Source organism: Podarcis bocagei, assembly GCF_964188305.1.
Source record: "Podarcis bocagei genome assembly, chromosome: 4".
Lineage (NCBI taxonomy): Eukaryota > Metazoa > Chordata > Lepidosauria > Squamata > Lacertidae > Podarcis > Podarcis bocagei.
In genome coordinates, this window is record NC_138128.1 from 65,058,408 (window position 1) to 65,082,630 (window position 24,223).

At 44.2% G+C, this 24,223-nt stretch overlaps 1 long non-coding RNA gene across 1 annotated transcript in view; it reads left to right on the forward strand.

The window, feature by feature from the left end:
* The first annotated feature begins 2,373 nt into the window (after positions 1-2,373).
* LOC308584652 overlaps positions 2,374-24,223 on the forward strand; it is a 44,032-nt gene continuing 22,182 nt past the window's right edge. The window contains exons 1-2 of the long non-coding RNA XR_014006967.1: positions 2,374-2,627; positions 2,933-3,049. This is a non-coding gene — a long non-coding RNA (uncharacterized lncRNA). The remainder of the gene's footprint in view (positions 2,628-2,932; positions 3,050-24,223) is intronic.

Below are 24,223 nucleotides of genomic sequence, written 5' to 3' on the forward strand. Positions count from 1 at the left end.
TGGACAAGATATGCACAGAATTGGGCTGGAGAGATTTTTAAGCAGTCAGAACTGCGAGGTCAAAACGTTAATATATGATGGCTGCATATACAAAGACCACATAGGCAGAGAAGACTGCCTGGGATTTCAAGCTCTAAAGTGGAAACTCTGTAACATATGAAGTTGAGAATCATATAGTGCCCAAAATGATCAAGTTCAGTTCTCATGAAAGATGATTTTCAGAACTTAGCTCTGCAACCGTCCCTTCATGCTGTCTTGTGTGCATTGCAGGGTTTGTTTACTTTTTGGTGGCGACTTTAGACATATTAAAATTGTGTCCCTTGGAATGCTGGGGGTATTATTCAGCCAATAAGATGCTAAGCTTCCTCCACAGACACCTAAAGGGAAGACAGAGGTTTCTTTTAGTACCCTTTTAAAAATTACCCCATAAAAGCGGCCCTACTGTTAGGCAGATTGAGGTGGCCACCTTGGGGGGCAGGTGCTGGGGGCAGAGGGTGCTGGGGCCAGGCTGTTCCTCCTGATCTCTTCCTTCTCTTAGAGGAGAGACCTGGGTGTGCCAGACATGCTGTCCTGTGCCCCATAAACTAGCATGCTGTCCTGAGGTGCAGGAGAAGATGTGATTCCTTCACTTTTGTGGGACAATTCAGGAAAAGGCCTTAAGCCTCTTAACCAAGTTGGGGAAACAGGGTCCCTTCAGACATTGTTAACCCTTCAGACAGGCTTCAGACAGTACTCACACCCCAGATCCCTTTAACAGGGTACCCTTACTGAGAAGGGCAGGAGAAGGCAACAACCTTCCAACCAAACGAAGGCTTACCCAGTGCCTAACCTCACAAAAGGGTTCATCAGCCCCAACCAGCATGGCCAAAATGGTCAGGGATGATGGGAACTGGAGTACAACATCTGGAGCGCCACAAGTTTTCAAACCCTGACCTAAAGAAAACTCAGATATTTTAAGTTGTTTTATTCTGCCCTTCCTCCAAGGAGCTCAGAAAGGCATATACTATATGCCACATATAGTTCTTCAAGTCACTTTTATATAATCCTGTGAGATTGGTTGGGCTTGCTTTATGGATGACTGGGAATATCTTAGACCACCACTCAAACTATTATAACCATAGGTAAAGGTAAAGGGACCCCTGACCATTAGGTCCATTCGTGACCGACTCTGGGGTTGCGGCTTTATTGGCCAAGGGAGCCGGCATACAGCTTCCGGGTCATGTGGCCAGCATGACTAAGCCACTTCTGGCAAACCAGAGCAGTGCATGGAAACGCCGCTTACCTTCCCGCTGGAGCAGTGCCTATTTATCTACTTGCACTTTGACATGCTTTCAAACTGCTAGGTTGGCAGGAGCAATAGGAGCTCACCCCGTTGTGGGGATTCGAACCGCCAACCTTCTGCTCAGCAAGTCCTAGGCTCTGTGCTTTAACCAATAGCACCATCCGCTATTATTTGGGGAAAGCTGGCACTTTTCTTAGCACTTCCAGGTGCCCCAGTGTCTTAACCTTTTGATTTATGCTTGCAACGAACCACATATTATAGGCTAATTGATTTTTTTAAAAAGCATGCCCTATCAGAGTATACATTATTTTGTGCTGCATAATGATGACAAGGGAGTTAAAGGCGGGCCAAAGACTTTCAGCACTCCTGCATTTGTGCACCAAGACACCCGAGCCACAAAGTTCCCAGGAGAACAATAAATCACACTGAAACGGAATATTTTGGTTTATGGGTTCAAATAGGCCACAACTTTTACAGATGTACATGGTTTGGCTTAGGCATTGGGGTGAAGCCAGGCTATATCTTGACTCCTGCCCTTCTGCAGGGAGTCCACTGAAGGGTAAACCACTGATATAACTTACATCAGATAGTGGCACCACCTCAAGGGTTCCCCGTAGGGGCTGTGACATGGCCCTGGCCCACGCCCAGGCTTCAGACAGTACTCACACCCTGGATCCCTTTAACAGGGTACCCTTACTGAGGAGGGGCAGGCGAAGGCAACAACCTCCCCTCCAACCAAATGAAGGTGTACCCAGTGCCTAACCTCACAAACGTTGTGATGATTGCTACTAGGTAGGTGGAAACCAAATGGCTGGTGCCAATTTGCCAAGTGGAAAAAATTCCTACCCGGCCACAACAATATGGAGACTGACAATTGCCATAGCAAGGTCATCTCAGAGCAAAGCATGAAAAGAGGGTGGGTGGGCAGGAAGACCCGACGAAGAGGCAAGGAAGAGGGAGGTGGCTGGCTGCACCAAGATTAAATGGGTCACAGCCACACCCACCCTGCAAGCTGATTGGCTAGGGCTGTCCCTCAACACAGGTGAAGCGGCCGGCTGTTGCATAGGGGTGAGGTGGTGTATCTCCACCCCTACACCGGAAAACTATTGAGGTCATGAGCACCAAACAGGTTGTGCCCACACTGCCAGCATACAAGGTCTTAAACTGAGTTAGACCCTTGGTCCATCAAGCTCAGTACTGTCAACACTGCCTGGTAAAATCTCTACAGGGTTTCAGGCAGGACTTTTCCAGCCCTATCTGAAGACTCCAGGGATAGAACCAGGGACTTTCTGCATGAGAAGCAAGTGCTCTAACATGGAGCTACAGCCCTTTCTCTTAAAGCCAGGTAAGTGAATAGGAGCGCAAACCTAGACTATGGTAATTATTCTTAGTTCATTAATTCATAGTTGAAGGGGTGAATCTCACCTGTATAGCACATGATCTTTAAAAGAAACCCTGGAGAAAACGAGACCTTTATTTTATGAGAAATGGAAGCCTAGCCAAAGGGGGGGGGGGAATGTGTGTGTGTTTAGAAAAGGCTTCATATCTTTGTGTACATACAGTGTGAAATGTGAGGAGTTTACCAGCTTGAAACTGTTCTTTGTTACATGCTTATCAGAACATTGCTTTCTCACTCGGGTTTTCTGTTAGATCATCTAAAGCTGTGGAGGCATGGAATGCATAAACAAGTGATGCCCAGATCTCATTTTAGGTAGCACAAATGCAGATGGCCCGGAAGCGCTGGGGGGAGAAAACAAAACAAGCAAGGTATTGTGAATCTGAAGTGTAACAGCTAGAAGAATGCAAAAATATAATCTGTATTCTCTTCCATCTGCGATTTCTCCACTTGGCCCAGAGAAAGCCTGTACAAGAAAGGGGCAGACAAAAGAAAAGCGGAAGCTCAGCTGAACTGTGCTTTGAAAGAATCAGAAACATATTAAATGCTCCCTGTGACAACGACAAGTTCCTATTAACTGTAGGATGTATGTGACTCGCTCCTCAATGCATATTCTGGCTAGGACAGTAGTTCCCAAGGTGTGTCCATGGCACCAAACACATAGCAAAAACTACGATAGAGATATCAACATTTTCAAAAGTAGGGGGTCCATGGCTTGGCTTTTAAAAAACAAGGGTTCTGCAGTACTTAGTTAATTGGGAACCACTGGGCTAGGATGATCAAATGGATGCAATGGTGAGCTTCTTCTATTCTTTTAAATCCTCATCTATGGAAGAAGGCATTTCAGCAACTTTGGCTGGTCCTGCAGCACTGGCAAAAATGGCACAATCTTACCTTGGCTCCTTTACACAACTGTAAAGGACACACAGAACCTAAGGTATCCCTGGCACTAGGGTTTTTTACACCTTGGGGGCATGGTCCGCTATGCAAGATCAGTACTGCATTGTGCACTGCATTGCATCGGCCTTAATAATAATAATAATAATAATAATATGGGTGGCTTCCAGCATATTAAAAAAAATAGTAAAACATTAAACCTTTAAATGCTTCCCTATACAGGGCTGCCTTCAGATGCCTCTTAAAGGTTATAGAATTACTCATCTCCTTGACATCTGATGGGAGGGCATTCCACAGGGTGGGCACCACTACCGAGGAGGCCCTCTGCCTGAATATTACAATTAAGGCTTCAAACAGCTTTCACAGCTCCTTACAGTGACAACTGCACCCTGTTGTCTGAGCTTAAGCAAGAGCCTTTTGTTACTTCTAGGTAACAAGTGTGTAACCTGGCAAGACTATCCATCAGGCAGATGGGCCAGGAGGTGCTAGTGCTCTGCTCGACACCTCTAGGTAGGACCGGGAGAGACACGTGCTTGAAACCCTGGAGAGCTGCTGCCAGTCAGGGTAGACAGCACTAAACTAGATGGACCAGTAGTCTGACTCAGTAGAAGACAGCTTCTTATGTTTCTGTGTTCCTATTCTAAAAAAGGTTCGTGCCATCTCATCCCATCCGCTGCCAGCACAGAAATTGACCCAGCCACCATGCTCCACTGTTCTGAAGTAGAGAGAGCCTTCTTCCACTTCCAGAGAGGTGTTATATGTTTGGGGAAGGAAGTGCCATCCAGCAGCTTCTGGGCTAATCTTAAAGGCAGCCCCACACAGGGTGAACTATGATAATCCGGTCTTGAGGTTCATAGGTCACTGTGGCTAGGCCATCTGTGTCAAAGACCAGTTGTTGACTGCACACCAGCAGAAGCTAAGAAAATGAACTACTTTCCACTGCAGCCACTTGAGGAGGGCTGATGGCAAAAAGTTAAAAGGTAAAGATAAAGGACCCTGTTATGTACTGAGTTGAATAGGATCCAAACTGCAGCAGTCTGATTGGTCCTAGAACAATAGGATCCAAAATGCAGCAGTCTGATTGGTCCTAGAACAATAGGATTCAGAATGCAGCAGTCTGATTGGTCCTAGAACAATGCAGCAGTATGATTGGTCGGCAGGAGCCACCCAATCCAGCTCCAGATAGAAGTGAATCCACAACCTGATGGGCCTACAGGAGAATTCAGGAATTAGCCAATCACGTGCAGCCCATTGTGTAAATAATGTATATAAAGCAGATACTCTGAGGGGACTTCCATTCCCTCCTCACCACTATGAGCTGAATAAAGAGCATGAAATCCACTCTCGACTCTGAGTATATTTCAGACCCCTGGACAGTTAAGTCCAGTCAGAGGTGACTATGGGGTTGCAGTGCTCATCTCGCTTTCAGGTCGAGGGAGCCGGCGTTTGTCCACAGACAGCTTTCCGTGTCATGTGGCCAGCATGACAAAATCAATGGGACACCGTGATGGAAACCAGAGCGCACAGAAATGCCATTTACCTTCCCACCACAGCAGTACCTCATTATCTACTTGCACTGGCATGCTTTTGAACTGCTAGGTTGGCAGAAGCTGGGGCAGAGCAACAGGAGCTCACCCTGTCGCAGGGTTTTGAACCACTGATCTTCTTATCAGCAAGCCCAAGAGAACACTCCCAACCTGTGCACTTGCTCCATTTGGGGTGGCTGTAGTACAACATTGTCCAGAACAGGCAACCACAAGGCTTCCATTTGGCTTCCATCTTGCCAGGTTATGGCTAACCTGTCAGAAATGGATTTCTGGACTAGATGGATGTTTCTCAGAACCATTAAGACCCATAAGATCATAAGTACCATCCAGCAGAGACCACCTTTTACTTACTGTAGTTTGCTCCTCACCAAGCTCCACTTTCCGGCACCCTTACCACACTACATTTCCCAAGATTTTTTGGAAGAAGCCAGGTGCTTTAAAGCCAGCTGTGATTCCTACAAGGGGTTGGACTACATGGCACTTGGGGTCCCTTCCAATTCTATCTTTCTTAGATTCTACAGTTTTATAGTTATAGAACCAAAGATGCATCTGTTAACTAATGACATATGCAAAATTTATTTTTGCTTATTTTTGGAAAAATTATTTGAGGGAAAATACATAGTAACCTGCATGGAAGCTGCAATTTTAATCCATAGAAGCTTAAATAAGGAGACTGTTTTTTCCTTTTAACCTTATTTTGAAGGGGAGTTCTGTACAGAGGCGATTTAGCCTTCAAGAGAGAAATCTAAACCGGGGACCTTGATGAGAGAGGAAGAGTTCACATAGCCTTGATGCAAGTTACAGATATCAAACAGGTGGAGGAGGGCGGAAGACACACAGGCGGAAGGAGAATTATCTTTTAGCTCTTGATGTGGGAGTATCAGGAAAACGAACCTTGGAGAAGGGAAAGCATCTGAGCGAAAACACAGTGACACAGCTGCAGAGTTATGGATACAGCAAAGCCAAAGGCCTGTAATTGATGAAGGTCACTTGCTTCACAAGCTGTGTTTTCGTAAGCGATTGCTGAACATGTAGGCTCCAAAGGCAGTGGGAAAGAGAGCAGAGCTTGTGCAGGGTCTAGCGGCTCAAATGGGGTTGGGGAAACTGTGCCCCTTTCAGATGTTCTTGGACTTCCATCAGCCCCAATCAGAATGGTCAAAGCTCAGGGATGATGGGAGTTGTAGTTCAACAGCATCGGGGGGCTGCAGATTAGCCACCCCTGGGCTAGAAAGAGAGAGCTAAGAACCAGGATGTCCCTGGGCAAAATCTCCCCTTCCCCATGAGCACCAAGCAGCAAGGAGATGTAGGAACTCGACTCGGGGTGCCTTAAGTTGGATATTCATTTACCATGTCAATGTCCATATACTTTTTATATGGATGATGCCATGCTCATCTGTACCTTTGCTAGGAGCATCCAGGCACTTGTTCTTCCTCAGCATGCACGCACACACACACACACACCGCCACTGCTGTACTGCTGCTTTTCCTGGGAATGACAACAAAACGGCAAATGTGATTCAATGCATGAAGCACATTGCAGTAAATAGAGATGCACACATGCACACACACATCCCAGCTCCACATATACTGTACTCTGATGGGGTCTGTGTTGGTGGTGAATGACCAGGAAAGGGATCTTGGCCTTGTGGTGGATCATTTCGTAGATGCACATAGGGACTCAGCGTGCAGTAGCTGTGGAAAAACTGAAGTCGCCTCGAAAGAAGGTATTGAAGCACCCCAAATTGTTTGCTCATGTGTATGCATCAAAGTAGGTCTACTTGAAAGGCAACCCATGGAGGTCTACATTGTTGCATACCCCTGATTATTATTTTTGTACAATAATAAGGTAGAATAGAAGACTGTCTAATCATAAAAGGGATGTGGGTGTGAGGGGGCTTGGCTGTCACTACAGTAGCAAAGGAAGGCAGGGCTGGAGGGCCAGGGTGCACCGGAAGCTGGGGGGGGGGGATTGTAGGGAGGCAGGGAGAGATGCAGGGCTGGGAGTTGCTGGAAGTCCCAGGCATTGCAGGAGGGTGGAGCCTCAAAAGTCCAGCAAAGGAAGTTTTGACGATATTTCCCTAAAAAGCTCAACAGCTCTCCATCAAAGCTCTGCCCCAGGCAGAGTCCCTCACTTCTGAATTTGGGGGTCCCACACTTCTGAATTTGCCACCACTCTACTATCCATAAACGCCAGGTGTCCAATTGCGGCCCTAGTAAATAGGGAAACAAAAAGTGCTGTGAAAGAAGATACATTTTTGTTTTTGTTCTTGTAACTGTTGCCAAGGTCTTATTAATGACAAGATTCAACCTATTGGGTCATGCTGAAAATTAGGTGTAAAATGGAAGAAAAGCAGGCGAGTGGGGAGGAACGAGTCAGTTTAGCTGGATGCGACGAGTGCATTTAAAATAATGATCAGAATGGCCAAAACTTCTGAAGAATAGGATCAAGCAGATAATGAGGGGAAAGTGTCATTAGGAAAATGTGATGAGAATTAAATTGCTTTTTAGCAACAGGCGTACTCTGGAAACAATTTAATACTCAACTGCAATTCCCACATGACAATCTATTCGCTTTATCTTGCTTGATCCTGCGTCTCGGGATGGTAATTTGAAAATGTTCTCAGCCCTTCTGATGCTTCCTGGACTGGATGTGAGATTTTAAAAGTTAAAAATGAAACACAGCTGATCCAAATAACAAAAGCACCTCCCTTTGAGCCTTTCTGATCCATAAATGCAGCAATGCTTCTGAATACCAGTTACTGGAAACCATTGGAGGGGACAGTGCTTTTGTGCTCAGGTCCCGCTTGCTAGTTTCCCACAGCTTTCTGGTTGTCCACAGTGAGAACAGGAAGCTGGATTGATGGACCACTGGCCTGATCCAATAGGCCCTTCTTATGCTCTTAATAACAAATATGGTGAAGGCAGAATATGGCTACCCTCAGATAGGTGAATGGACGTTCTGTTCCCAGAGAGGAAATAAGCCTTCTCTCCCAAAAGCGTTGCTGATATCCAGGGCAGAAACTGGATGTTTTAGTCACTGGAAGCCAGTGGCCACTTACAGAAAAGCAGCTTGGGGATTATTTAGCACAGACAAACAGCAAGTCAATAGTGGGGATGCTCAGTCTCCTCCACACAGTACTATTACTGTGGGTTGCGAGGAGAAGCTCCAACACGGTCTCTTGCTTTTCTGTGTCATAAGATGCTTGTGCAGGGGTGGGAAACCTGTGGCTCTCCAGACAATGCTGGACTTCAACTCCCATCATCCCTAGCTACCGTATTTTTTGCTCTATAAGACTCACTTTTTCCCTCCTAAAAAGTAAGGGGAAATGTGTGTGCGTCTTATGGAGTGAATGCAGGCTGCGCAGCTATCCCAGAAGCCAGAACAGCAAGAGGGATTGCTGCTTTTGCTGCACAGTGATCCCTCTTGCTGTTCTGGCTTCTGAGATTCAGAATATTTTTTTTTTCTTGTTTTCCTCCTCCAAAAACTAGGTGCGTCTTATAGAGCGAAAAATACGGTATTTACCATGCTGGCTGGGGCTGATGGGTGTTGAAGTACAACAACAGCTGGAGCACCATAGGTTCCCCATTCCTGACTTAAGATGGGCAGAGCTAGTTCCAGCTTTGAGGAGTCTCTGGGCAAAGCACCCTTTGATGTCACCTTCCTTCCCTGCAGGGCCCTGTTGGCCTTACTTTGCCATTACGGGCAGCAGAGAAAAATTTAAGGCAGCATTACTGCCTTAAATAACTTCCGACTCACCCACCATCGATGTTTGTAATCAAAATTTCAGACAATTGCGTTTTTTAATCCCACCAAATCCATTTTCATCCTCTTTAACAGGTTTCTTAATATGTTCTGCTATTTCCCCCCTTAAACTTCAAAGCCTGCTGTGGACTTCACATACGGAAAGCAACTTCACATATGGAAAGGTTTCCAGACCTCCTTAAAGGAATCTCAATTTGTGTCTCTTATCAGTGTCGTAGGTTTTGCCATCTCTGCATACTCCAAGGTTTTCATCAGCTATTCTTCCTTTGAGGGTATTCCCTCATCCTTCCACTTCTGTGCATAGAGATTCCTTGCCGCATACATAAATGCAGTTGAAGCTTTCTTTGACATAGTGAATTGAGCAGAACGGAAGGCAAAGAGGTGGGGGGGAGTGCTGAATTTTGAGCTCGCACAGGGCGCAGCTGAAATTTGAAAGATGGAAGTCCGCCCCTGTGGGTAGCAGCTGTGCTGGGTGACTGGGGTTACTTGCCATTTTAATTTCCCACAATGACTCTCATAGATCACCCAGGGGCACTGTGGAAAATAAAAATGGCAGCTAGATCCAGCAACATGGTGCTGCTTGGAGATTAGGAGGTTAGTTTAAACTTGGAGGATAGGAGGTTTAGTTTAGTTAGGAGGTTGGAGGTTAGTTTAAAGGTGGATTATGGAGCTGATCTCTGTGATTGACTTGCCAGGTGCTGATGTCACCCTGCAGTCAGGCCAACTCAACTTGGGCTAAAAGGTTTGAGTACATAGTCAGTCATGTGACTTCTCAGACAAAGGCTGTACTCATCTTTCCCCCATTTTTTACACTTCTACTTATCTGGGAGTAAGCCCAATTGTGCAGGATAGGACTTCTGAGTAAAAATGCCCAGGACTGCATTGCACATACTGGATAATAGCTGAAAGTTTCAGGTTTCTGTGTGTGAAAGTCAGCATCTCATTAGAAGTTACCAACATCTAAAGTCTGGGTAGTGGTTGTGTCCCATCATTTTCCTCTAGGGCTTTTGCCAATGCCATTTATTTATTTATTTTTAAAAAAGAACCTTATGCTTATTATGTATTAATTTTCACTTACTGATAGCTGCTTTGAAGGCCTGTTAGGGCCATGAATATTTAAAATGAAAATGAAAATAAAAGCAAACTAATGAGGAAATGCTAATCTTCCTGAAATGTCTTTCCTTTCCCTAAAGTACCTCCTACACTACTTTGCATTCTGCAATATAGATACATCTGAAGCCGCCAGTGAAAATTCTCCTTCCCCCAATACGAAGCTACTTCAAGATTGAAAATAAGGGTGCTGGTTTTCCCAATCCCTGTGATCTGTCACACGTGTGGCTTATCTAGTGCAGACTAATACATAATTATGGCATAGAGTTCAGATCATTTCAAAAGGGAGATGGCAAACTGTCCTGTTTTCAGACTTGTTTCTGGTGAACAGGATGACCTCTGTTTGTGTGTGTATGTACCAAATTTTAATACACAGACTCATGCTCATAATTTTGATGCCCTCAGTAAGCAATGCCCAACAGCCTTTTATATGCACAGATCTACACCACTAATTTTCCTGTCTTTCTCTGTATGTGTTAGTGGTTTTCAGATGATATGTGCACACCATAGCAAAAGAAAAATGGGCATATTGCAGGGCTGGCCCTATCATTAAAGTGAGTGAGGTGGCTCCCTCAGGCAGCTGAACTTGGGTGTCATGAAAAGACAGCAAATGGTTTGTCCCTCAACTTGTTGTTACTGAGTTTTTATTGCCAGGTTGGGAGAGAAGTGCTTGTGGATTTCCTGTCACAAAATAGCTTGAAGGGTCTTCTCTACTGTACACCTTGACTTGTGGTGGTGATGGCACTATTTGCTGCTCTGCCTCAGACAGTGAAATGTATTGGGACAGCCCTTATAGGCCTAGTGTGTGAAGACTGGCACCACAAATAAGCAATGCACAAATCAGCAATTATATAATATGAAGGTTTGGTCCAATGCCAACTGGTTCAGTTGCAACATAACCCTAGGCATGTCCACTCAGGGGTAAACTACTCTGAGTTCAAAGTTAATGCCATTTAATCCCAGGTAAATGGGTTGACTTAGATTGCAAAAACATCATGGCATAGTTTGAGGGAAGATCCGCAGGCCATGGGAGCAGATTCTAAAACTGCTAAAACCCAATAAATTCAGTTTATGATTCATGGAGACTCATCCATGAATCATACAATGAATCTAAATGTCTCATAAACTGAGTCTAAATGTCCAAGTGGCGAGTATAGCCTTGATTCAGTATCATATGTGGTTTGGGAAGCTGTTCTCATAACAACTAACTATTTTTCTTTCTTTGAAGCAGATTGGGAATGTTGCAGTCTAAACTGGCAAGCTTGTATATATTTTTCTCAACTTTTCTCAGATTGTTGTCCCTGGCGCTATCTATGTTGGCCTGCTTGCATTATCAGTTTCCCAGCGATTTCTGTAACGGCAGAAAAGAGACAGGGCAATTAAAATTCCTGCTTGTATGAGGCTGCCTTTAGGAGTGCAGTTGAAGGCCAGAACTGCAAAAAGCTTGCTTGACACTATTTTTTATTGATTTATTGGTTCTGTATCCCATCCTCCTTCCTCTAGGATCCTAGGATCTAGGCTTACAGCAACCATAACATAATATCAATCTGAAACAACAATTAAAATCATTGTCAACAATAAAATACAATGCAGCAGACATTACTGAACTCTTCTCCAAAGACCTGAACGAACAAATATGTTTCAAGTTGTTACCCGAATGACAGCAGTGTAGGAGACAGTTGGATCTCCATATTGAAGGAATTCAGTAACCAGGGTGCCACCACTGCAAAAGCCATGTGGGTACTGAGGAAAACACTCCTATAAGTACCTGGGTCCCAAGTAAATCAGAGTTTTCTACAGCAGTACCAACACCTTGAATTGGGTCTGGTAGCTCTCAGGAGATACGAGTGGCTACAGAACTCATCATAAGGGAACTCCCAGACAATCCAGTTTGAGAGTTCCCATACGGCTGCAAAATTCTTTGTGTGATTTGAAGGTGCAGATTGTTTGCATATCTTCCCTGCTGGATCCAACCCAAGATTATATAGTCCAGCACCCTGTTTTCCACAGTGGCCAAGCAGAAGCCTATGAGGAGCCCAAACGGAGGACATGAGGACAGCAGCTGAGTGCTGATCTAGTAAAAAGGTTGAGGGGGAGAATAGAGAAGACAAAAAGATGGTTTGCCCCATCATGCTGGGTGCTGATGCCAAGCCAGAAACCCACCATCCATATACAGTGGTACCTGGGCTGGCAGACTGCAGTCCTGAACACCCTCTGGAAACTGGGTTTTGCCCCTCAAGCCCTTCTAAGTCTGGGCTTGGGTCAGGCAAATGCTATGGTCAGGCAAAGAATATTAGACACCGAGAGACAGCAGGACTGTGCAAGGTGCCCCGACTATAGAATTGGAGAAATTCTATAGTCCGCACCGGCAGTATATCTCTTCTTTCTCGTATCTAGGGATGCAAGAAGGGCCTTTACACTTGCCAGAAGCTCGGCTCTTCCCTCGCCGGTCCTGGATGGAGCCTTTAGAAGGGTCCCGTATGCTCAGAGACTTTGCACCTGCCCATTGGGAGAGATAGGAAGCCCAGAACACTTGCTCTTTAGATGTCCCTTTTATGAAGAGGCACGTAGTAATATCTTGGATCCCCTACTGGTGAGGCTCGCCAACCTCCCGCAAAAGCAAAAAATTGACCTTTTGCTGTTAGGCAAAGATCAGAAGATGACCTGGATGGTCGCCAGATTCCGTGTGCAGATCTGTAGGTGCAGACCATCGCCCAACTCAAAATAGTCCGGCATGAAAATCCCCAAACACGGCTCCATGGATGATTCTGAGTCAACTCCCTGGGACAGTTATTGTTGTACATTGTTGCTAAATTTAGTGTTGTACATTGTTTTAATTGTCTGTTTTAACCATATCTGCACAGCAGTTTCTAATGTTGTGAGTGTCCTCTATTTAAGAGGCTTCTACTCTGCAGCCTCATATAGTTGTTTTAACAGCGAGTCTATTAGTTCTTTTGCTCTTATAGTTGTTTTAACTGCGTGTCCTTGTTTGTTTTTAGTTCTTATCTGTTTTAATTATCAGTTTTTAATCCATCCAATATCCGTGTTTAATCTTGTATTTTATCCAGATGTTTTATCCTATGCCTGTTTCCTTGTCCTCATTTGCTCTAACAATTATCGGTTAAAAAAATTCTAACTGCTATTTTATCTATATGCTTTTTTAATCCTGGTCTGAGACCGTAATAAAGTTCATTCATTCATACAGTGGTACCTTGGGTTACATATGCTTCAGGTTACAGATGCTTCAGGTTACAGACTCCACTAATCCAGAAATAGTACTTCGGGTTAAGAGCTTTACTTCAGGATGAGAACAGAAATCGTGCTCTGGCAGTGTGGCAGCAGCAGGAGACCCCATTAGCTAAAGTGGTGCTTCAGGTTAAGAACAGTTTCAGGTTAAGAATGGACCTCCGGAACGAATTAAGTACTTAACCCGAGGTACCACTGTACTGGGGACAAACAATATTTTCAAAAGCAACTACAAAACTTTTTCTGACCCTCCCCCCACTCTCTCGTTCACCAAAAAGAATCATTCAACAGACATACACGGGCTATTGTCATGCCCAAATGCGCATGCATATTTTAGATATGCTTCTAGGAACTAATGTCGGAGACTTCAGCTTGAAATGTTGCAACACCTTGAAAAATGGGTGTGGCCAGCAATCAGAGCAGGCCACATGTGTGCACTGTAGGGATTAAGTCTCTACAATACAATCTCCAAACATCTGGGAGCTACGGTGCATGCTGAGCCATAATGATCTCTCCTGTGAGCATCAGTGCCGATGCCCTTGACTCCCCAGGGGAAAGGCTCTGATGTCGATACAGTTCCAATCATTCCAAAGCATTTCCCTCCAGCTGTTAAATGATTTGTTACCCATTTCTGAAATGTTAACACCAGATATGTTGCAAGACTGCAGGTTATGATGAAAAACACCGACCTCGATGACAAATCTGACACACGCGTCGCAAGAGATGGAGGCCCCATTATCCACTTTTTCATAAGCGCAAGATTAAGAAAGGTTTGAAATTCGAGTGGACTTAAAATATAGCTGGGAAGGGACAGATAAGACAGCAATCTCCCTTGAGGCTTTCACCTACTTCTTCTCCTTCTGAGCTTCAAGCTACCCCTTAATGTTTGGGGCTTAATCTTTAATGTGCTTTTTAGACTCCAGACAGAATGAAGTCCCTGTTCTGTGCAAGATAAAACCCAATTCCACACTAAGAGCAGCTAAATTGACTATATGCAGGTGCACAATTGTGCATCTCTTGAGAGGAATGAAAAGCAGGGAAAAAGGAAGGATGACACAGAAATCGACTGCTCACTTGCCATAGAACAGCCCACGCTACTGCAATGCTCAAAACATTATTTGTGTGCGTGTACACACACACACACACACACACACACACACACTATGAGCTTTGAAGGCTCAGAAGACCAGACTTAAATATTTTGCAAGTGGGTCACATGTGGCATAATTTAAGTCCTGCTCAAATCAGAAGCAAGTTAAGTGAGAATTGCAGTTTGTGGCCTTGGAGGTACTTGGTCCATGTGGGACGAAGTAGGGGGAAACCAAACTTTTCTGAGCTCTTGCATCCTTTTGGCCTTTGCCAACTCCCTTGCTTCACCTCTGTGTGGCACCCGAAGCCATTCCAGAAGGTCCCCTCTACCCTAAGGTTTGTAGGTGCAGGGGGAGTACAGCAGAAAGGAAGAGAGAGGAAAACCCTGTTTAATGAGTGGGGTTCCATTCATGAGAAATAAGGCCCAAGCCATTGTCTTTGCTGCAGGCAATCTCTGTGCACACAAAAGAGTGGATGGCCCACCACCAAATCTCAATTTCACTGGAAGGTCATCAGGGTTTGTTTGTTTTTTGCCACATACATTTCCTGCAAATAGTCTGGGCTGATGTACGGATCCTCTCCATCCTGCCCTGAGAATCATCCTTAGACCCTACACAGGTGGATCAATAGCCATCAGTGGGATGGAGCTGCTCTTGTGGTGCTCTGGAAACGGTCAGGTCTGCTTTCCTGACACCAATACAATGTCCATTTGTTTATTTATCTTACCATTATATCCTGCCTTTCTATAGTCATGGAACCCAAAGGGGCTGTGGTTCCAGGCACTGGTCATACCCAGTCATGCTTAGCTTCAGCAAAATGGTGGACCATATCTTGGGACCAATCATTTAAAGCAGGATGGGGAAACCTCAGGCCTGGAGGCCAACACACAGTCAGTGAGAGGTGCACCCTGGAGAGATGGGGGGTAGCTGGGGAATGGGGGTAGCCTGGAAGGAATCCTAAGGGTCATCTTTAAAGTCCAAGCAACACTCACTCCCCAGCCAACCCCCATCCCTCCAGGCTGTAGCTCTCACTGACTGTGTGTTGCACTCTTCTTGGTTGTTTTTTTCCTGCCCAGATGGTGTCCTTGAGCCCTGATAATGCCTCTTGGTTGCCTGGAGAACAGAGAGGAGTGAGCAAATGTGTTTTTAAAAACCAGCTTGGGTAAAATTAACATTCACTGCTCTGCACCCTTTGCATCTGGCCCTGGAGACCACTGGATTGTGGCCCCCAAAAGGGAATGTGGCCTTCTGGTTGAAAACGGTTCCCCATCCTTGATGTGAAGGCAAAGCGCTCTGCACAAGCTTTAAAAAGCAAATGTGGCTCCCTGCCTCCCTCCCTGTGCTTACAGGCTGATCCTCTCGCTGCAGTAACACGAGCTTCTGCTTATGTAATTTCAAGTGGAAACAGTGGTGTTGGGTCAGATGCTGTGACACAAGCTTCCAAAAACATTTGCATATATATATATATATATATATATATATATATATATATATATATCTAAGGTTTCTGCTAACCAGCAACACATTAACACTTAGCTGGGCATGACTTCTGCCACTGATGAGTCACACAGAAATTTAGCTGGCTGATCCTTGACCCATGGGTCCCTGGAATTGTAATGCTTGGAGGTTTTTTGGTTCTTGTTTTTTTAAAAAAAAAGTTTTCCAAATGAATGGTTTCAAAACCAATTTGTGCTGAAAAGGGTATTTAGAATGGGGGTCTAATTTTTTGCATTCTGCTGAAGTGCTTATAACAAACGGGAAATTAGTGAAATAATGGGTTCATGGCATGATTTTCTCTCCCTCTCTCTCTCTCCCTCCCTCCCTCCCTCCCTCTCTCTCTCTCTCTCTCTCTCTCTCTCTCTCACACACACACACACACACACACACACACTGGGATAAGGAATTTAATTACATTGTATTGGAGGTGAGAACTTGGCTTTACGGTCCTGTTTTGTTATTATCTTGGATATGGGGTCCCCCCCCAATTTCTCCAGCTGACACTAAGAAATCAATCAGTTGTGATGGACTGGTGGGCAGCTCACAAGACAATGGCCTAGAGGCAAGAAAGGTCAAGGCTGAAATTATTTTTTGGCAGCTGATACATTTCTTCTATACCAAACAATATAAAAGGTAGCTTGGCAAAGCAACACGAGTCATTACTTCTGAAACGACCGTGGAATACTTGCCTACATTGTAAATGCCTGCACATAATTTCTTTGTGTTGGTTTGTCAACTTCACCTTTTCTCCAAAGAACTCAGGATAGCGTTCATGGCTCCTCCACGTTATCATCACAATGGTCCTGTGATGCTGACATGGGACCTGACTGGAGGGCTGGGCTAAGCAATGGAGGGCAGGCAGACAGTAAACAAAATGGTGGCAGTTGGCACTGTGGAAGCAGCAGCAGATTGGCTGAGGAGGTGCCAGTCTGCCACCCCCTTCCGATCTGTCACCTGAGACATAGGGCTCAGCTTGGTCAATGAGATAACTGGACCCATCTCAGCTTAATCAACCTGAGTGGATTGTTTTTATGATAATGGGGGGGGGGCACAAATATCTAGCTCTGGGCTCCTTGAAATAAGGACAGGATAAAAATGGGCTCAAAATTAGTTCCAGTGCAGGGTAATATTAAAAATACCCTCAATATATATTTTAGCAAACTGATGCCTTGAAAGGAAAGAGCCAACTGCCTTTTGATTACAAAAGCTTCCCTGCTTACTTGGTGGATTAACCTTTCCCTACTTACTACTGGCAACCAGTAAGGAGGTGGCTGTTTCAGTCTTGTTAAAGTTAGCAGGAATGCTCCATTATTCAATTCGATTCTATTCCACAGAGCACCTCATAAACATGGTCAATAAACACAGGGAACTATTCAGCAAGAGGTAGTTGGAAGTTGCAGCAGGTTTGTTGAAATCAGTGAGACAGAAGTGTCCAGTTAAATGCTTACGTGAGCCCCACTGACATCAATACAACTGAAGCCTGTTTCTCACATCGTAGGTCCAGATTGGTTCCTGTTTGTCTGCAGCCCGTGGCATTTGGTAACTTAACAATATAGAAACCACACAGATAGGGGTAGGGTCATGAGAGTGAGGGAGTTTGTGGCAGTGGGTGAGTGAATGTATGGGGGTGTGGAATTTGTATGCATCTTGAGTGTGTGGAAGTGTACTGGGTGAGTGCAATCATACAGTGGTACCTCGGGTTAAGTACTTAATTCGTTCCGGAGGTCCGTACTTAACCTGAAACTGTTCTTAACCTGAAGCACCACTTTAGCTAATGGGGCCTCCTGCTGCCGCCGTGCCACCTGAGCACGATTTCTGTTCTCACCCTGAAGCAAAGTTCTTAACCTGAAGCACTATTTCTGGGTTAGCGGAGTCTGTAACCTGAAGCGTATGTAACCCGAGGTACCACTGTATTTTATTTTATGGATGTGGAGGTTTTATTTTATATACTGTATTTAACTTTTATTGAGTTTAATTTTTGTTTGCTCTTCTTTTTAAACCTTTTCCGGTGAAAAGCATTATATAAATACTTGAAATACTACTACTACTACTGTTGTAGTAGTCGTGTCCGACTCTTCGTGACCCAATGGACCAGAGCACACCAGGCACTCCTGTCTTCCACTGCCTCCCACAGTTTGGTCAAACTCATGCTGGTAGCTTCGAGAACACTATCCAACCATCTTGTCCTGTCGTCCCCTTCTCCTTGTGCCCTCCATCTTTCACAACATCAGGGTCTTTTCCAGGGAGTCTTCTATTCTCATGAGGTGGCCAAAGTATTGGAGCCTCAGCTTCAGGATCTGTCCTTCCAATGAGCACTCAGGGCTGATTTCCCTGAATGGATAGGTAATAATAGATAATTGGCGCTTGCAAAATTGAGACCACTGTTTCATATTACGACTGTTATGTGAAGCATTTCTTGAACATGTCCTACAGCACTAGATGGCAGTATTACCTAACTAAAACAGATACTTTCCCTTAGAGTTTATTGTCAAAGATGGAACTTTATCATAATTTACTGTCTTTGAACCATTATTTAACAAGAAGACAGAAGCAAGGAATTCGTTGAATCACTTTGCTCTGAAGTCTGGGAACATTACTGACCACATCCTGAGAATTCAGCCTTGATCAAACTGCCTCATTAACTTTAGCAAGATGTCTGAAAACTGAACATTTGGGGGAAACACTCCTTTCTCTGTAAGTTTAAACTGAATGCAACATGAGATATTAGATGCTTTATAAAGTTGTAGTGGAATGGGGACAGTATAGGATAAGTTATAGACAGGTACTTGCCATGTGCATTGATTACTTATGTACAAGTAATACATCAAAATAAAAAGCACTTGCTGCTATCAATAATAAGGTGTTTCTCATTCACTCCGTCGGTGAATAATGAAGCCAAAATGGATGCAACAACAATAACACCCTTGGAGTTTGTTTTTTAACAATTAGATTAAGCTGCCAAAAAACCCCAAAAGTCTAGCTTTCCCCCTGTCGATAGCACTCTTGCCAACAAGATGTTTGTAGCTGAGTAAAGATAATGGGTGCCACTGCCTCATTTTGCCTGGTACTGTTCCTGTGCCTTTTTAGATGCAGTCTAAACTTTGCAGGAGAAGCTTGATCAGAGTGGAGATAAGTCATGAGAAAAGGCTGGATTTCTATGTGCCAGGTCAGGAAAGGGGAACCAGGTAGCAACCCTGATAATGGGGCAGGGCTGTAGCTCAGTGGCAGAGGATCTGCTTTGTATGCAGAAGGTCCCTGGTTCAATCCCCAGCACCTGCAGGCAAGATTGGGAGAGGCTCTGTGTCTGAAACCCTGGAAAGTCATTGCCAGTCAACATTACTGAATGAGATGGGCCAATGATCTGACCTGGTATTTTATTTATTCTAAAATACTCCTAGACTGCTTTAATATTTTAAAGTTCCAAAGTGGTATACAAAGAAGCAAAAACAGACCATGAATAATATACCGTAACCAGTTTAAAAATAATATAATACACAGTTCCAGACTTTCTGCCGTGACCAATAATCTACCTGTCCTATATCTTTACTCTGATAATGCATGAGTAAATAAAAAGGTCTTTAGCATATGCTGAAAACATGAAATCATCCAAGGAGAATGCTTTGCATGGCCTCTTCAGATGATCTCACTGTCTAGGCAACTCTTTATGGGAGAAGGTCTGTCTCTCAGGTGTCTCTCAGGCCTACCATTCTCAGGTGTAGACAATGGTCAATTTCCTTATGTCTTGCTTGAGTCAGGCTATGAGAACAGGTAGTTTAAGATCTGTGAGCTTGCTGGTTGATGATAAGGGTTTTCACAGCTTCCATCTCCAGATATCCCACCACATGGCTGGCCTGGAACAGGCTTAATCTATCAGGTAGAAAGAGCTGAAGATTTGTTTACCCCCTGTCAGGTAGATCCTATCCATACCTTTCTTCCAGAGACTACCTGAAAAGGAAGTGGAATTGGTGGGAATGTTAGGATCAGACATGGTCTACTGGGAGGTTATTTCCAGGGCAAGGGCATAATTTATTTAGAATGCATGGACTTGGAATGAGCTTGCCTCCAGTGGACCTACCATACTAGCAGCCCATTTTCTGATACTCCTTTGTCCATAATAACTTATTCCCGTTTTACTGTAAAATGTTGAACTTTGACATTTGAAGATAGTATCCTCATGCTGTTCCAGGTAACATATTATAAATGAAGCTTTAGAAGTATCCAGATGCACAGTGGAAGTATATAGACTTGTCAGTCAATATCTATTCCTGCCAGGGTCATTGTTGTTCATCTCACCATCACCACCACCTCAGCTTAAATGATCAAGGAACAGCACCTTCCCTTTTCGTTTTCGTTTTCTTTCCATTTCTTTCACTTTATTTGTCCACTACATTTTTTTTCAATAAAATATAAATATTAAGAAATCTTCCCAACAGCCATTTTCCTTCTTTAGATGCTAATAATCACTATGATGAGTAGTCAGATCTAACCACAGTGAGGTCTGCCTTGGTTATTTCCAAGTCGGATAAGAAATGCACCCTTGAAGATGGTTTGAAAATTGTAGCTGGTACAGAATGCGGTACCTCAAACACATTTGTGAGTTGTGCACTCATTCTACCAATCTTCACCAACCTGGTGCCTTCCTGATGTTTTGGGCTACATTTCCCACCAGCCCCAGTTAGTAGTCGAAAACTTTGGAAGGGTACCATGATGGTGAATGCTGTATTCTACCTATTCTGTACTGGTTATTTTGGCTGCCTAGTCATTGACTTGCAACTATTGACTGGCTGGAAGTTGAAGGTGCTGGTTTTTTACTTTTGCCCTAAACAGTTTGGGACCAGGTTATACAAAGGATCACCTACACCTATTTGAGTCTTTCACAGTGATGGCCCCACACATTTGAACTCCCTCTGTAGGGAAATATGTACAGTATGGTCTCATCAGTGCTGCTCTCCCTCTCTCTCTCCCCCCCTCTCTCTGCGTGTGTGTGTACAGTGCTTTTTTCTTTTTAAAAAGTACTCTCATTTTGACTCAAGAAAATCACAATTTTATAGTTCAAATCAGGGAAAATAAATACAGTAAATGGACAAAAGTACAAAGATTCACAAAATGCTTCAGGGTATGCGTACCCCTGTGTTCCCCCAGAAAAAAACCACTGTATATATAGCACATATACATATACTTTTTTATTCCTGTGTTTTGCTAAATTGGGCTGTACTTAAAGAATAAGTAAATTAGCTGTCACGCTGACACGAATGATTGCATTTTTAATATGATGTGCTTCAGAGACTTGTAAGTACAGTGGCACCTCGGTTTAAGAACAGTCCGGTTTAAGAGCGATTTGGTTTACAAACTCTGCAAAACCAGAAATAGTGTCTTGGTTTGAGAACTTTACCTCCGTCTACGAACGGAAGCCGAACGGTGGAAGGGCACCGGCGGTGGGAGGCCTCATTACGGAAAGCGCACCTCAGTTTAAGAACTGATTTGGTTTAAGAATGGACTTCAGGAACGGATTAAGTTCGTAAACTGTATTAGGACATTGCACCCTGAAAAGCGAGTTGCACATCTTTTAAACAAATAAATGTATAGACTCTGCTGGGATCTTTGGGCAGTAATCCATGCTGATCTGTAGAGTAGCTGTGACCAATGGAGGTAGGGTACATTTTGTTCCTAAGGATGGCTTCTCCCCCATACACCGAATTATTATTAATAGTACATTTTTTATACTCCACCTTTTTCCTGGACACAGCAGCTGTTTCTACACTATCACAGATTATGTTGGACACCCAAAGAACTGCAGGGATATGGGTGTGGTGCTATCATGGGCTGCTATACTTATTCATTGGGGAGCAGAAAGGCAATTCGAAGCAATTTTGCTCAGCAAACTCATAGTATAATACCAGAAGAAGACAGGAGACCATTAGTTACTGTCTCAAACCCTTAGGGGCATCTCGGAGAATTTTCTCCCTTTCTTTTTCTTTTTCTTGTCTGACTGAACTAATAACATTTGGAAAGGCAAAAAGGAAGCTCAGCTCCTGCCCTCAGCTGCAATATAAAATGCTCCTTATCAGTGAAAAATGGCCAAGCAAATACCTCTGGCTATTAACTACTCAGGGTTGCATTATGTCTTGCTACCACTAATGATCTCTCCTCTTCAACTTAAATCTTTAATGTTTTTTATATATAAAAAAAACCCCTCTGTCTTAACTTCAGTTGCATTGGAGACTACCGTGGATGCTACATTTTTAATCAGTTATTCTCCCTATGAGTAAAAGACCCGCCTGTCAGAGTATAAATTATAGCTCAGGAGAAGTCCAGGACATAATTAATGCCTTCTTATGAGGGAAGAGTTCCAGCCACTACGAAAGAGGCAGATTTTTTGGATCATAATTATTGGCCAGTCACAAATCTGTCCTCCTTGGTATTTGAGGTAGCACTAGCCATGGTACAACTCTAGATGATTTTGGATGACATGATTTGTCTGGACCCATTCCAATCCAGCTTCAGGCTTGGTTTTGGCACAGATATAGTCTTGATTATCCTGAAGGAGAGTTGATTCTATTAGACCTCTTGTGGCTTTTGATGCCATTGATCATAGTACCTTTCTGGACTTATCTGGGAGCATGAACATTGGTCCTGACAATGGGAAATCACTCTCAGTTTCACCTCAGCACCCAAGATTCGGCGCTGGCTACGTGTTATCAGATCTATGCCTCCTCATTGCAACAAGGGCAGACCACCTTATTTATTTTTCTTATTCCTACATGTATACCCCACCTTTCTCCTCTCATGGAAAAAAGGCAACATGTATGTGGTATGTTGTGAACCACCCTGAGACCTGTGGGTATAGGACAGTATCCAAACTAATAATAATAATAATAATAATAATAATAATAATAATAATAATAATAATGTACCCTGGTGGTTACTAATCCAGGCATTTACTATACACCTCCTTAGTTTCATCAAGGTGGTGGACCCATGTGCCTTCTGACATATCCTGGGACTTTGATGGTTTTCTTTTAACCGTTTCCTCTCTGCCCGCTTTTCTTATTTTCTTTTTATCTGCTCTTATAAAGCAGTTGGCACAATGTTGTTGCTGTATACCATCAGGTGTTCTGGTTGACTATTTGCAGCTGGGGAGAGAGGAGTGGCTGGAGATGGACTACACCAGGGGTCAGCAAACTTTTTCAGCAGGGGGCCGGTCCACTGTCCCCCAGACCTTATGTGGGGCCAGACTATATTTTGAAGGGGGGGGAATGAATGAATTCCTATGCCCCATAAATAACCCAGAGATGCATTTTAAATAAAAGCACACATTCTACTCATGTAAAAACACACTGATTCCCAGACCATCCATGGGTCAGATTTAGAAGGCGATTGGGCTGGATCCAGCCCCCGGGCCTTAGTTTGCCTACCTATGGACTACACTGAGCCTTATAATAAGAGTGGAACAGCTTCTGGTAAAAGTTTATAACAGCTCTCCCTTCTGTGGGTGAGTCATGTGGGGTTGTGGGGATGTGGGTGGCACTGTGGTCTAAACCACTGAGCCTCTTGGGCTTGCCGATCAGAAGGTTGGCAGTTCCCAGTTCCTGCCAACATAGCAGTTCGAAAGCACACCAGTGCAAGTAAATAAATAGGTACCGCTGCGGCGGGAAGGTAAACTGTGTTTCCGTGCATTCTGGTTTCCATCATGGTGTCCTGTTGCGCCAGAAGTGGTTTCGTCATGCTGGCCACATGACCTGGAAAGCTGTCTGTGGACAAACGCCAGCTCCCTCAGCCTGAAAGTGAGATGAGTGCCGCAACCCCATAGTCGCCTTTGACTGGACTTAACCGTCCATGAGTCCTTTACCTTTTACCTTTACCTAACTCAGAAGAGATTTGCCCCTCTGGGATATCACTTCGGAGACTAACAGGGACTCACACTCCCCCCGATGCCACCCATTGGGATCTGGAATATTGGCCAGCTTCTGAGAGAGGGACAGGCCTGAGACCCTGAACTAGGAGGAGTGCCTCTCTGAGGGAAGTTGGGTATGTGTGGCATGTGACTAATTACCGGTAGCTAATATCTTCTGACTAAGCAGTGGGTGGGATCCATTTGAACATTTGCTCTTATTTACTACCAGTGGCCCTAATTACTGGATTTTAGTCAGTCTGGAATAGAATTAATGCTGCTCGCACTATGGCCCCTTAATCTTTATTAATTGTTCCGTGCTGAAAAGCTGGCACTCTATACTTGAGTGTATTGGAAACCTGGCACTCAATGCTTAACAGCAATTGGCTGCTATAAAATATCTGATAGGGATGCAGTCTGTTAATTGCTGTTATGCTGGTGGATTTGGCAAGAGGAGGGTGCCCCTTCCCTAGAGGAGGGGGGAGCAAAGTCATGGGAGCTGTGAC